This window comes from Cupressus sempervirens, chromosome 4 (assembly GCF_028749045.1).
Source record: "Cupressus sempervirens isolate cs-2001-9-10 chromosome 4, ASM2874904v1, whole genome shotgun sequence".
NCBI lineage: Eukaryota > Viridiplantae > Streptophyta > Pinopsida > Cupressales > Cupressaceae > Cupressus > Cupressus sempervirens.
In genome coordinates, this window is record NC_143121.1 from 130,457,312 (window position 1) to 130,470,252 (window position 12,941).

A 12,941-nucleotide genomic window follows, 5' to 3' on the forward strand; every position below is an offset into this window, starting at 1 on the left:
TAAAATTTGACAATAAATTTTTGGAGAAAGTGGTACTAAACATTGTCATTGATCAAGTGGAATTATCCACTATTCTTGTTTCTTTTGAGAATTTTGTAAATAATGTTGTTTCTTTATTTATGAAATTAACTGATACGTCCAATTTCACCAAAGAAATAAAGGACACGTTTTCACAGATAGATACTAATCTAAAGGCAAGTGTACACTAGTTGTCACTTGACCCAAGCACTAGCTCTACATATTTTGTAAAAATTAGGTATCTGATTGACTTGCAGGAAGAACTGTTGAGGGAAGAAGCCAAAATCTAGGTTACAGTAGTAGATATTCATAATATGATAATTCCAAACCTGGATGTAATGCAAAAACATATTGTTCATGCTAAAATATTGATCTGTAACAATAAATTTTCAATTGTTGATCATATGATAGAGTTATCAACTGAAGTGCAGATAATTTTGCACTATTCCAAAGTTTTACAAGAGAACTGAGACAAAATAATGGACATAATTTTGAAGGTACATAGTGATTTCCTTTCACATTTTGGTATTACCTTGTAAAATAGCATTTTTGGCATTTGTATTAAAATCAAGGGGGGAATGTATATCATAAGGAATAAAATCAATGGAAAAATGACAATATCATAAGGAAGATACACATATCTATAAAGAGAAAGAAGAAATATATGTACAATAAAGCTACAAAAATAATTTTGAAAAATAAAAAATAGAGTCAGAGTCTACTGAGTTGTCAGCACAACAGTCAAAACTAAGTTGCAATCCCAAGCATATTGATAGGGGGATTTTTGACTTATATTTTTTAGTATTCAAAATTTTGGTATGATAAGTGTTATTTTCACTAATGTGAAAGGGGGACATTGTTGACCTTATGGTCAAATCATTTTTTAGTTAGTGACTAAATACTTAATCAATTTGATTTGTTACATTGTTACTGAGCTTCACAAGCGAAAAGCAGTGTAAGCTAAGCTTCATAGAGTCTACTGAGCTTCACATATTCTATAAAGCTTCATAGACAAAAAGTAGTGTAAGCCAAGATTCATAGGGTAAACCAAGCAGGAAGTAGTGTTAATTGAGCTACTAGTGTCTATCGGGCTAGTGGTGTTAACAAAGCAGAAGGAAGGTAGTGTTGACCAAGCTATAGTGTCAATTGAGTTCTTCAGTGTCTATCGAGTCCTTCAGTGTCTGCCAAGTCACCAAGTGCTAACCAAGTTCACACTACTCCCAAATGATCAATGTGGACTATGCACTAGATTCAACCAAGTGCTAGAGATTGTCAAGTTGATAGTAATTCTGAGTGTCAGTATATCATGAGTGGTCTTCAGATTCTGAGTTTCAATAGTAAGCCGACTTAGTGATTTTTTTTGAATTTTGTGTTGTAGTCAACTCCAGAAGATAATTAACTAGATAATTATATATGTAATACATCTTGTGTGATCCAAATATAGTGTGTAATAGGAATAACAAGTATGAGTGTGAATTAGAAGACAAAGGCTACAAGTAGTGTAAGGAAAATAAGAGTCTTATCTATCATAGCAAGGTGATCATTCTACATCAAAGGAACCTCATTCAACAAACTGAGTTGTAGATCAAAGATGTACTACTAATTCACCCTAACAAGTGCATTAGTCAAATCCTTTCACATGGTGGACTTAGCAATCTTATGTAGAATCGCTTGACCAAGTGCATACTTAATTATATTGTATAAATCCTTTCACAAGGTAGACCTAAAAGTCCTTATTGCTCCGAACAGGGCAGATCACCAAAAGTGATCAATTGTAAGCTTTAATAGGCTAACTTTATACTGCAGTGTTCAAGCTTGTGGGTATCATCCCCAGTCTAGTTTTACTTTTTATTTGGAAGGTTTCTGGGTTACCAAATATTTTTCTAAGTGTTATGAAAGTTTTTTTACTTTCAGTCTTTCATGCATGCAATTAGATTAGATTAGATTGTGAAGGTTTAATTGGTGAATTAAAGTACAAGTTTTATTGGTTTCAGATTCACCCCTTCCTCCCCTCTGAACCACCTAGTCTATATTACATTTCCAACAATGCATACATACATACACATACATGTGTGTGTGTGTGTGTGTGTGTGTGTGACATACATGTATATATATATAAACATACATGTATACATGTGTATATATATGTATTTATGTATAATTACTTCATATTAAATGTTATTCAATAGTGATAATAATATAGATAGACTGATTGAATACATCCATGGTGGACCATATGCTTACTGAGTTGACTGAATCTTAATAGTTGACGAGCATATTAGTGTTTGTTTTAAGTTTATCCAACTAGGAGTCACATACCCAATGGGCTGTGACTCCATGATGGAGTCACTCCCCATCAGGGAAGTGACTCCCCATTCAATAATAATATACCATTGCAAGCAACAATTATACACATTGAACAAATATCTTATTTGAAGTCTTTAATGTATACATCAAAGCATGTTTGCAGTGGTAAACCAAATTAAATTTTCCTACTAATTTTATCAACTTTTAATTCAACCATACTTATTTCTTTGAAGACTATATAAACCTATGATAAGATTCATATGCAACCAATTTTTTGATCTAATATATATTGAATATATTATATTGCCATTTACATATATTCATATTTCTACAAAAGAATAATTAAGAAGAAAGTAAATTTTCTTTATTATCCAAAAGTTTGACTTCCAACATGGTATCATATCACGTTTCAATCCTGAGAGCTGTAAAGTATAGAAATTAAGATAATTTCAAATTCTACAAATTTTATCTAGTTTATTATTCTCATGAAAATATAAATATTCACGATGAGTATAGTGATCTTGAATGCCAATTGACTCTCACTTGAATTATATAAATATGTGATTATGCAATGTTGGTATGATATGTTGCAGTAATAAATATCACTTTCCTTCCTTCATATAGTCACTACTATTGAAATTGCATGATCACAATGATGTGGAGATGTACTCCTTAATCGCTGGGTATAAAGATAAATGAAGTCATGATCACCACTAGTATCTGATATAAATACAATGTCAAGGGATTTATATGTGTCATAGATATAGTACACAAATAAATATCAGTGCCTTGTTATTGCAGAGATGCCGACTCAATATGATATGCGATCAGATTATTGTATAGTGGCATACAAGATGGTAGTTAGAAAAGTGTATGCAGTACAAATTCTTGTGAACCAAAATGCATCGGGACTATTAATATAGATTGGTGTTTTTGATCTCTTCTCCTAACCATAGTGAGTAGAAGACTCAAAGATATCCAACAAAGTTGAGCATCATGAATGCCCTACGATGATAGAAAATTGCAAAGGTGCTAAAAATCTCCATAGATCTTGTGGAAATCAAGAATAATTAGTCGGTGGTCAATGATGAGTTCATTGTGCACATGTTGTGTAATTCCTGCCCATAGGTTACTTTTCTTATCTTATTGTCGAATTATTTTAGGCCATCCTTATGGTTATGTTTTATGATTGGTGGTACTTGGTTACCTAAGTTATTATTAAATCAAATTAAGAGAATATTCAAGGATTTAATTTAACAAAAATTTATAAAGAAAAATTAATTTTTAATTATAATTAATTTTTAAAAAAATTAATTAAATAAAAGAATTAAATTAAAAATTATAATTATAATTAAAAATTATAATTATAATTAAAAATTATAATTATAATTAAAAATTATAATAAAAGAATTTAATTAAAAAAATAAGACAATAACATTTATTAACATGACAAGAATGAACAAGAGCTGTGTTACAGCAAGAGTCCAGCCTAATAGTAAAAAAATAAATATTGTTTGAATAGATTGAACAAACATTGGCATAAGTAAATGATTGTAAATAATTATAAGAAGAAAATTAAAATAAAGTAATATAAACTAATAATTATTAAAGAGTAAATCAAATAAATTAATTTTATAAGTTTTAAAATAAAATTTAATTCTTTTATAATATAAGAACATAGAATAATGAAATAGAAAATTAGAGAAAATTAGAGGAAAGTGTTGTTTGAACATATATTTTTTATTTTAAATCAATAGGTACAATATTATTTTAAACCAATTGACTTAAATAATTTCATTTATATGATGACTTCAAATTTTCTTCATAATTTATGAATTTATTCTAGCGTATTTACTATCAATCTATTTAAATAATATGTATTTCATTACTATCTACTAAAATAAAAAATTACTCAAACTTTTTTTTCAATATAAACATTAAATGGGTAAATATTGTAGTGCTTATCTCTAAATGCAATTCTATTATTGACCCTAACCTAACGTAATAGTAAATCTAATCTTAATTGAATTCCCATACTAAACTCTAACTTTACTTGTAAAACTAATTTGAATGCTAAACTTAAATCTCATTTCAAAATTACAATAATGAAGAAGATTAGGGATTTTATATATATATATATATATATATATATATATATATATATATATATATATATATATATATATATATATATATATATATATATATATATATACCAAAAAAATTATTATATAAAATAAAGTATATAATAAAACTTAATAACATTTATAAAATTTAATTAACTTCTATAATAAATTTTATAATTTAATTCTTAGTCCTTTCCTTTCTCCATACTACTAGTTATATATATTATATAGCATATAATATATAAAGAGAAAGTCTAGAGATATGGAGACTTAAATTTACTTTAAAAAAAAAAAACTTTTAGTTGATTAGACAATTTTTTGTAATTTTCAGAATGAAAAATTAATTAAACCCCTAGCAAAAATAGGGTCAACCAATAAGAAAAAAGAAATACTTTTTAAGAAATTCAAAAAAAAATACTACCAGTTATATATATTAGATAGCATATAATATATAAAGAGAAAGTCTAGAGATATGGAGACTTAAATTTACTTAAAAAAAAAAAAAATTTAGTTGATTAGACAATTTTTTTGTAATTTTCAGAATGGAAAATTAATCAAACCCCTAGAAAAAATAGGGTCAACCAATAAGAAAAAAGAAATACTTTTCAAGAAATTCAAAAAAAAAAAAGACACTTCAAACATTGGAAATCATGTTTAATATTTTGCAAAGGCACAGCTTTTAAGGCAAACTAATAGCCTAATATCAGGTGAAAACATAAGTCTCAGCCTATAAATAGGCTGGACTAAAAAATCAAAAATTAATAATAACATTTATTAACATGACAAGAACCAAAAATCAAAGCAAACCAATAAATAGTACTAGCCTTCTTGAACATGTGTATCATTTGATGATGATATTCAAGAGGTTAATAGAAATCAATTTACTAGTACTCATAATTAAAAAATATACTTAGGCTATGTTGAAAAAATAAGAAACATTTTATCTAGGAATGATTACAAAATATAAGAAATGTGACATGCTTAATGTAGTGTTTCTCCATCTTGCTAGGTTGTGTTGAATTCTAAAAAAAAAGACAAAATACTTGACACAATAAATTTATATAGCTATTTGCCTTGATTTTTTCTCTCATCTTCAAGAGTTATCTTGTAGGAGAAGAAGAATGATACATTGGGTATGCTAGTAAATATTGTGTAGAATACAATCTTATGCGAGTATGCGCGCACGTGTGTGTGTAATTACTTCATATTAAATATTATTCAACAGTGATAATAATATAGATAGACTGATTGAATACGTTTCATGTGTGACCATTTGATCCGAGGAATGATTGCAAAATATAAGAAATGTTACATTTCTCCATCTTGCTAGGTTGTGTTGAATTCTAAAAAGTAAGACAAAATACTTCTAACACAATAAGTGTGGCTTTCTTTCAAGATTCAAATCGGAAGTATAGACTTGTTGTGGCGACTTGGAGCACATTGTAAGGATAAAACCATATTACAAGCATTTGAGGGGTTGGAAAACATGGGCAACTAAAATCATATTACAAGCGTGAAGAGCTTTCCGTAAATTGTACTTGGAATCCAATAGACAAAGCTTTATGAACGCGGTTGAATACAATGTAAATATGGCTTTACCCATTGCAGGCATTTTAAATGGAGGAGGGATTCCACGAGGGAGGTAGTAATAAAAAACAAGGAAAAAGTCGATGTGTTGGGGTGAGAGAGGCTCGAACTCTCGACCTCAGGATTACTCTAACCTCAGCTATGAGACCTACGCGCTAGCCAACTGCGCCACCACCCCAACTTCACAATTTTACTGATTTCAGGATAATTGTAGGTACCAGAGGTACAAGAACAAACGAACGGAAGCCTGAGGCGAATCCACGTATCAGAGCCTCACCCAAGAAAGAAAGAGGGAGGATGAACGGAAGCCTCAGCTGATTTCAACTTGAGTATATCAGAGCCAGGTTTCGATGCTGGGACCTGTGGGTTATGGGCCCACCACGCTTCCGCTGCGCCACTCTGATGTGCTGCTTTGGTGTGGAAATGTGCAAATTGCCCGCCTAAGCAAAGAGACCGCAATCTGTTTATTTAGTATTGAGCAAAGAAAGAAAAAACTAGTAGTAACGAATGTCTGAGCCCAGGTTCGAACTGGGGACCTTTAGTGTGTGAGACTAACGTGATAACCAACTACACCACCCAGACCTCTTATTTAATCTCTTTTTATTCTGAATGACAACTTATCAATTGCGTTCTCCGCAACAGAGAAATAGAGAGTCAATGCGAATGCAATACTCCAATTACACGCGAAACAGTGGGCACACCTCAGCGCACTTGTCTTGCACATCGGATCCAGTCAGACCTAAATAATTTGGATTTCCAACATCAACGGCGTTTGTAGTCCAACGGTTAGGATAATTGCCTTCCAAGCAATAGACCCGGGTTCGACTCCCGGCAGACGCACTCAAATCGACTCTGTCTTCCATGTGGCAGTTGACGTCGTATGGTAGAAGAAGCAAAATAGTTCCGTGATTTTGTCAAGGAAAATCGTATCCTCCTAGAGGGAACAGCAAATGAATTCCGTTGCCGGGACTTGAACCCGGGTCTCTCGGGTGAGAGCCGAGTATCCTAACCAACTAGACTACAACGGATTGGTGGCTGCATCTTACAACTTCTCTCCACTGTTTTTCTTTTCCACCGCTAAACCAATTAGCAACGCGAATTTTGAAGCTAATTCAAGATTTTTTTCTGCCCAATCTTTTTACTGCGAGCTATTCGTAGGTGAATGGCACATGGAAAAAAAACAGGTCAATAACTACAAAAGGAGAGGTTGTGTACATCAATTTTTACACAGGAAATAGGTCAAAAGCAAAAGACGAAACACCAAATGCAAATAAAGCGCAAATCACTAGTCATGATGTAAATAAAGATCAAATCAAAATACCTTAGCAATAATCCAATACGGTTCCAAGTTTCAAGACAAACTAGTCATTATTCCTTTCTAAAATAAAAACATAGAAATAAATCAAGAATGAAAGAAGAAGAGCATTAGACATAAAGCAAGAATGAAAGGAGAGGATATAAAAGAGTCAAGTAGACATATGTTGGGAAATCTCCTTAGGAAAAATTGGGAATATATTATCTCTATTAAAATTTCATATATGATGCATCGTAACTTCGACACAATGTATAACCCATTTTGTAGATTTGTAGAAGATTTCACGCGCTAAATTATGTTATGGAATATATCATAGAATCTACCATAAGAAACTCCCACAAATTATTATGTTATAAGATGTTCTCACATACAATTATGATATTAGACAATCTTACCTGTTACACACATTAAAAAGTATTTTATATGTGACCTAAATTTCCACCTTAGAGTGAGACACCACTTTCTTACAAAAGGATAATATAATTGATAGATATGTCTTAAAAAGATTTTGAGCACTAGGATTTTTAAGGTTTATAGTACCCCCATCCCAATATTCTCATGCTTGTTGCATACCTTTCAATATAAAAATAAGACACTAAACAAATCATTAACATTTCTACCTAGAGTATAAGCATTTTGCCCTTGTAATGATAGTCATTATCTAAGAAGTTTGAACCACTAATGCTTTGCATATTTAAATTTTAATGAATCAATATTTTAAATCTCATTTTTTTCTATCCAAAGATTCCATTAGATTCATCCAACTTTTGATATTAGTCAAGTTTGAATTGCAGGTAATGCAATAAGGCTTTTATAAAACAACATGTTGATTCAAGGATTCACATAGTGATACTAATAAGGGTTCAGGTATTGCAACATGGCTTTTACAATAATATCTTCAGTTTAAGAATATAAAGGTAGGACCATAGATACCTATACCATCTCTTATATATGGCGCCCTATTGAAATGGTTATATAAAAGCATTGTAAAGTGGCCTTTGGGCCTACTATCGAACCAAAAAAAAGATTTTACTAAAAGAAAGAAGTAATAAAATAAAAATATTTAAAAATTCTATGATTATAAAACTATAAAAAGGAACACCTTTTTGTGAAATTATTATCAAATTTTGCTATGAAATAGTGAAATCAACCATATGGATGTTTAAACATACTATTGAATATGAAAAATGTCTCTATTAGAAAAATTAGATGCCTAGGTCTTATATTCATCACCTAATCATATATTAAAGCTATTTAGGTGAAGTGCATTTTAAATAATTACAAAAGGAGAACCGTATTGAACCGTATTGAATTATTGCTAAGGTATTTCGATTTGATCTTTATGTCATCCTAAATAATGATTTGCACTTTATTTACATTTGGTGTTCTATCTTTTGCATTGTAATGGATTTTCCCCTATTTCCTATGCAAAATTTGATACAACCTCTCCTTTTGTAGTTATTGACCTGTGTAGTGTCTACCCCTATTTTACTTTTCATGTTATATTGTTGAATTCTTTTAGGCCAACTTCATGGTTATGTTTTATGATTAATGGTACTTAGTTAGCTGATTTGATTTGGATGTTATTTCATACTTAGTTATATATTTGATGAGCTACTTAGTACTCGGTTATTTCATGTGTTCATGTTTATTCTTTCGATGATGATACTTTGTATGTTCATATATCGATTTCAGTTGTTTCATGGTGATAGTTAGATGGATTATTTATATACAATTTCCTATGGTTACTTACCACATACTTGCATGTGTATGGTGTACATGTATATTTTACTTTATGTTTGACGTCTCTAATGTGGTTGAGGGAGGGAGTCATAGTCACCTACTAGTAAGGATCTACAAGATGTACCACTCACCCCATTGCTTGTTTAGTTTAGATTTATATGTATATGTACATGTTTGACTTCTATGCATATTTCAGGTATCAGGCATTGACTTCCCTAAATTGCCAGGATGAGCATGCCCTATCACAATATCTCATTGGTAAAGAGGGGAGATAATTCTTGAGTCCAAATCCTAAACTTGAGCCAATTTTCCTAGAATATAAGATAATTATCCAAGTTATTCACCCTTTCAAATTTGTCAAAGTGACGTGAATTTGAAATTTTTACCCTTAAGTTTGAATCCACACTTTGTTTTATAGATAGGTTTTCTTATTCATAATGGTGGGTCTATTGTAATTTTTAGTTTTAATTAAATCAAATAAATAGAATATATAATTTAACAAAAAAAATTATAAAGAAAAATCAAAATTTTAATATATTTAATTAATTGAGAAATCAATTAAATAGAAGTATTAAATTTAAAAGTTTTAATTAAAGTTCCAAATTTGGTGTAATTATATTTATTTAATTTAATAATACTTAATTCAGGAGTTTCATTTTCATAATGAACTCTAGATATTATTATTAGTTAAATGAATAAATATACTTTTAAATATGTCTTGTGATCTAATAAAAGTAAGAGAGTAAATTAAATAAAGGTTATTTTAATTACATTGCAAATAGTTTGCACATGAAATTAAAACAAATCAATTAATAAAAGAAAATACTTTGTGTGTTCATAAAACTAGAAACCCTAAAGGAGAAAGCTCTTTATTAAGAAATTAGAGCTCATTTCTCCACACACAAGTTTGGAGGGGCAAATTTTTGGAAAGGGTTTTGAGAGATGGGAGTTCTTGCAATCTTTGAGCATCTGTTTGGTTAGCATCAGACTGAGGTAGGAATTTTTTCTTGAGATTATCACAGTAGATTGCTTTGAATATTTCCTTTGTCTTCTTCGTGCTTGTGTGTGAATCTTGATTCAGAAATGGTTTTGGTTGAAACCATTATTTGTTTTCAAAACTAGATCTATAATAAATTGATAGTTGGTTTGGAGGAATCATTGTTGTCCATATTTTTGTTTAAATGGAGTTTGCTAAAAAAGTCACATACTAGGTGTTTATTAGTAATTTTATAAAGAATATGTATATTGCATTGGGAGACATTTTTGTATTGTTTTATTTACAAATAATTTTTTTTTTTAAATAATGGAGGAGGGGTCGTGGCCTCCCCCCTTTGGTTGCAATGACAATGAACACTACCAAAGCAACAAACGTTGCTGAGGCAGTGAACTCTACCAAAGGAGCCAGGCCACTAAGCAACCACCCCATATTTTTGGGTTGTGATATTTTTTCTTATTGCATTTTGTTTTATTATAAATTTTTAATTATAGTAATAATGATTAGTAATTGTTATTTTATTATTTAATTTAATAGTTATGATTATATATATATATATATATATATATATATATATATATATATATATATATATATATATATATATATATATATTTATTACTAATTTAATAATAATAATTATTAGCATTATAATAATTATTATTACTAATTTTAATAATATTTAATTAAAATATTTTGTTCTATTATTTATTATTTAATAAATATATTTTATAAACAATAAAATAAAAAAATAGTTGTAATTAACTTTTAATTAAGAGACATTTTTAATAATTCTTTGATTACTGCTTTAATTTTTTTTTCATTTTATATGAATATTCTATTGTGTACTAAGGTGTTTTAATGGATTATTGGGTCATTTGAAATACTTGTGAACTTTAAAAAACTTCATCAAATGTGACACTTTGAAAATGGAAACTTGAACCCATTTGTAAATTGAATTTTTATGATTTCAAACCAAATGAACTATGGAACTACACTTGTTTCAAATTACTTGATGAGGTGTATGGTTTACATCATGTTGGGGTTGGGTTTAAATTATTGTATTGACCAATTAGGATGTCTAGAGGCTTGAGAGTTTTGTGTTAAGATGTTATGTGAACATCATGATAAATGTGATTTGATCTATGAGGTTTTGATCAACGTTTACATTGTGATTTCTAGGTGCTTATATAGGACTAATGTGGTCATTGTGAGTTGATGAGACTTTCTTCTATGAGATTAGGGTAGGTTATCTTTATGATGTTGGGAAGTAGCTTGTAATGGATGCCTGAGCCGTAAAGATGTTTCCTGGGTAACCCATTGTAAGTTGTATTAATAAGTGATAATATTTTATTGAATGAGTTTTAAATCAATTAATAAGAGTTCGCGGAGTTACTCGCCCATGCCTCTGGTGCTAGTATAGGCTAGGTTGGGAGTAGAGGGAACACTTGGTTGCGACCTTTCCTCATTAGTATCCCTTGTCTGTAAGAAAGGATATTGATGCCACATAGAGTCACTAGGGGTTCAGAGTCTAGAGAGGCTGCAAGGGTAACCTTAGAGTTGGCTCATGCAATGACACCTACCCACTTACATGGTAGGTCACCTATGTGTCTTTTTTGGATTTTGGATTAGATGTTATGCATGTCTTGATACCTTTGAGATAGATTGTTATCAGGCTCTTGACCTAGATTATGGTTGTGATTGTTGGATTTTTGTCTATATGGGACTTGAGATTGTGTCATGCCAAAAATACAGAGCAAAAACACACTAACACTTTTTTTTATTTTAAAGTGATAATAAGATAAAATGTAATACATAAGTATTCGAATAGAATCACTTAACTTCCTCATACTCAGGTATAATTATGAAATTTAAGTACCAATAAAATGTAAATTTTCTTAACATAATTTAAAACTTAAATTGCATAACTTAATATATATAAATCACCACGTTATATAATTAACCTCAATCAAATGAATAGGATTTCAAAACATAAGAATGCCATAGGAAGGTGAAACATCATTACATTTGATTTCAAGAAAACATATGCATAAACTAAAATACCAAAAATATCATACGCAAGAATATTACTCATTTTTTATCAACAAACACGCTTTAGTCATTTCTCATTCATTTTATCTAACCACCTCATTCAAGGGCTCCATTGGGAAAGAACCAAGAAGAACACCTGACATCATTGCCATTTCAACAATAAGTTTAAATATAACATTTTTACATAGGAATAATATCCCAAGGAGAAAACTCCCAACATAATTGAATTTCAATAACAATTCTGAATTTTCTTCTTGGCTCCACAATAGGGGAAACCATTACCAATTTCAACAACACATCATGATGATCATGGAGAGAATGAAGACTGGCCAAGAACCAATCAAACATAACAAGAAGATAAATTCAAACATTCACTCCCATCCAGGTTTGCACAACAGTTTTGACATTGAACTAGACTAGGGGAGAAGGTGGATTTTTCCAATAGGAGATTTTAGACACATCACCATAACAGGTGCCCTTTCTGGGCTAAAACTCAAGAACTTCCATTCTTCCATTCTTACATACCAAAACTCAAAATGTGGTTTGTGCTGACAGGTAGGGGCCCATAACACCCTACCCTCTCTCCCTCTTCTCATCCTAAGAAGAGACTTTACATTGTCGAAGTCCAACTAAAGACCTTCCCCTCATACATGGGCACTTCTGCCCTATCTGAGGGTGAGTAATGCCAATACATCCCATACAATCCCTTCAAAATTCAAAGAAAAAGACAAGGGAAAACATTTAAGAAAACCTATTTCAATCCCTCTCAACATATTCAACACACACATGAACATACATA

The 12,941-nt window shown here is 30.3% G+C and overlaps 4 non-coding genes across 4 annotated transcripts; 1 reads left to right on the top strand and 3 right to left on the bottom strand.

Moving 5' to 3' along the window:
• Positions 1–6,127: 6,127 nt before the first annotated feature.
• Positions 6,128–6,216, bottom strand: TRNAM-CAU (transfer RNA methionine (anticodon CAU)). Its single transcript is given in 2 exon segments — positions 6,128–6,163; positions 6,179–6,216. It is a non-coding gene; the product is annotated as a tRNA-Met (tRNA).
• Positions 6,217–6,546: 330 nt separating this feature from the next.
• Positions 6,547–6,620, bottom strand: TRNAV-CAC (transfer RNA valine (anticodon CAC)). The gene has a single exon. It is a non-coding gene; the product is annotated as a tRNA-Val (tRNA).
• Positions 6,621–6,806: 186 nt separating this feature from the next.
• Positions 6,807–6,878, top strand: TRNAG-UCC (transfer RNA glycine (anticodon UCC)). The gene has a single exon. It is a non-coding gene; the product is annotated as a tRNA-Gly (tRNA).
• A 115-nt stretch (positions 6,879–6,993) lies between these two features.
• Positions 6,994–7,066, bottom strand: TRNAE-CUC (transfer RNA glutamic acid (anticodon CUC)). Its single transcript has one exon. It is a non-coding gene; the product is annotated as a tRNA-Glu (tRNA).
• Positions 7,067–12,941: the final 5,875 nt, after the last annotated feature.